The sequence below is a fragment of the Rosa chinensis genome, chromosome 6 (assembly GCF_002994745.2).
Source record: "Rosa chinensis cultivar Old Blush chromosome 6, RchiOBHm-V2, whole genome shotgun sequence".
Classification (NCBI taxonomy): Eukaryota; Viridiplantae; Streptophyta; class Magnoliopsida; order Rosales; family Rosaceae; genus Rosa; species Rosa chinensis.
This window is the reverse complement of record NC_037093.1, coordinates 52187602-52190927: the sequence shown is the minus strand read 5'-3', so window position 1 is coordinate 52190927 and position 3326 is coordinate 52187602.

The window sequence follows — 3326 nt, the reverse complement described above, 5'->3', positions numbered from 1 at the left end:
ATATTTCATAAAACTTGAAAACAAAAAACACTTATTGAGCAGGTTATTTAATCATAAAACTTTATCTTATAAAACTCGCACAAAATTTTAATGCTTCCTCTAGGTTCTCTCTCTTATAGCTTCATCAACATAGAACCATTGACTGGATCCAAATTCAAGAGATGGAAAGCAGACGTAGAGATTTATTTGCGTATTCACCACTTAGATTTGCATTTGCCTAAGGATCCTCATGCAGCTCTTACCATAGCTAGTACCACGATGAGTACTGGCATAGGCTGAATAGAGTCTGCAAAAACATCATGAAAAGAACAATGTCAGACACCATCAGGGGTAGCATTGAGGAAAAAGAGCTAGCTACAGAGTATTCAGTTTCAATCGGTGACAGATTCACAGAAAGTGACAAAGCTCAAATTGCTACATTATTGAACAAATTAATGAATACTATATAATAAGAGAGCATATTAATTTCGAAGTTCGTATATTATGCAGCCAAGCTGAAAACTCTGAAAAAGATGAGATGATCATTCTCCATGTCCTGAACTTGCTGTCTCCTTGTTTTGAACACCTCAGCACCACATATATGGCTTAAAAGGATAAGGGGAACATCAAACGAATTGATCTCAATCTGTGTGCAAGTAGATGACAGAATTAAGAAAGAAAACGGTGAGAAAGTTGGGCATCTTACGCTGAAATCTAAATGGAAGGGGAACAAGCAGAAAGGGAAGAAAAAATTTAACCCTAAAATAGCCCTTGTTCCCAGCCTCATAATCTAAAGTTCACAAACCCTATTAGACAAAATGCTACTTCTGTAGAAAACATGGCCACCTTAAGAAAGATTGCACCAATTTAAAAAGTAGGCTTCTTAACAAATGTAATTTTGAATTAATCCCTACATTTTTCATAGAAATAAATTTAATTCAAACACTCCAAATAGTTGGTGGATTGACTCAGGATCTCCTATACACATAACTAATTCTTTGCAGGTATATATAAAGAAGAGGACACCAAGAAGTGATGAACAAAAAATCTGTGTAGGCAATGGCAGGAGGGTAGCAGTCAAGGCAATAGGACCTCTTAGGCTTGATCTATGATCCAGAAATTTCATTGCTTTGGATTATGTCTATTTTGTACCTTTTATGAGAAGGAATTTGATTAGTGTCTCGCTTTTAGTTATTAAACTTGGTTGTATGTTTCTCATTGATGATAATGGAATAAAGATTTCAAGAAATTCTTTACTTATTGCTTCTGGTGCCATTGTGAATGACTATCTACATTACATTGTTCAGTTCCTAAAACGTTTATCTATCAAAAACACTGTAGTTGTGTAAGCGGCCTTGGCTTTGCGTTGTATCATGTGACCATTGATCGGTATTTGCACCGGAACCTTCACATTCCACTTCGCAAACTCTTGACTAGTAATTGCGGGCTGGTATCTTTTCGCCGTAACATGCACTTGTACGTGGTGGTACACATACATTTCCACGCAATAAACAGTTTCACAAAGCTTGATGGACAAACCAGCTATATTCCATGTCTTAATTAAGTACCCGAGTGTCCCTTCATCTCTTGCCATCATTTTTCGGGGAACCTGCATGCTTGACGTATCAAATAAAAGAGAAAAGGCTATACCTGGCCGCAAATACTACTGCGGATCAGCTGGCACACGTTTACGTACATTTTGAGTTAGTAGCTAGCTAGAGACAATTTCGCATGCAATGAAAACAGAGAATGTCGTCCTTAAAAAACAAATAACCGACACTAACTTCTTTAGTTGGAATCTTGGATTCATATCCAAAGTCAATTGGAAATAGACTGAGTGACTCAAACTCTTATAAATCCACAACAATGTCTCATCTTGCTCATGTGGGATATATATATTCTCAACACGCCCTCGCACGTGTGGCGAATTTTCAAGCCATACACGTGGACAACTTTGGGTGACGTGGAGCTCATGTGGCTGTGAGGCATGCAGACGTGGGTAACGTGTCTCTGATATCATGATAAAGTAATTTGAGATTCACATCTAAAACCAATTAGCAATAGATGGAGTGGCCAAAACCCTTATAAACCCACAAGCAAGTTCCATTTTTCCCATGTGGCATGTATATATACTCAACATTAATATGTCGTGCTTTAACTTCATTATGTATAGAGTCGGGGCTTTCTTGGCTCCTTCAGTCAGTCAGTATAGAGTTCCAGTGTGAAGTCTAGTGATCATTTCTGTGTAATAGATGTTACTCAAATCTCGTTGTAAGTAGTTCATTATTAATGAAGTTCTTCTTGATCAAACCCAAAAAAAAAAAAAAACTTCATTATGTATAAATTTCATTAATCCAATAGTTAAGATTAAGATCTACAAGTGATATGTGTGTATTTGTAAGTGGACTATAAATTTCATCGACTTATATGTAAGTTTCAATTATCCAATTCGTTGTCGTCTTAACTTCCACAGAACCATGGATTCATACCGTACTTTCCATGAAGCTAGTTCATAGCTAGTCACAACTTTGCTAGATCGAAAACGTAATGAGATTCAGATATAGGCATATAGCCCACTTACAAATACGTATATATAATTTGCATGTCAATATATGGATTATTACACGGAAATCGCAGACTTGGTTTTTGCTTGGTGTTGATGATGTAGAGATAGAATGACAGAGTACCGACATGTATGGTGCTTTTTTCCATATCCATTTTGGAGCCTCTTTAATTTCTAGGTATTTTCTGATAGTCCTCTCTAGGTGCCTTATAAATCTATCCATTTACGTTGTGACACAGATTTCCTCATCTAAGAAGCGTGAGCAATAAGCAGGGATCTATTCAAACCCCCCATTTCTCTCTAGCTAGCCGTCCCGGCCTCAGTTCCGATTCCCCAACCCCTCCTGTAAATAATTATTTCAAAAACCGATCATTTCTGTTTTGCCAGCTTATCAAAAACAATGTTTAAGTTGAAGAACAAAACCCTCTTGATGGTTATGCTAGTAGTGGTTTCCTTGTTGGTCATTCTTGCAGCTGCAGCCGGTCGGCCTTTAGGACATGGCAGCAGCAGTGGCAGGATGATGAAACAGATGAGCACTACTACTTTTGGTGTGAAATCCAAGGCGACGGCGGCGGTGACATCTTTAGACCCGCAGGATAAAGGGGATGTGCCGCGTTGTGGCAACCCACGCACCAACGTCCCCAAACCCGGCCATTGCTAGTTGAAAATGAAGCTCTCAAGACCGGAACAAGCTCGATCAAGTAATCACCATCTTAAATTCTCTTGGTGCATGTTATCAGCTGGTCCACAGTTTAGCTAGGAATATCTTGATTCATTCATTCAT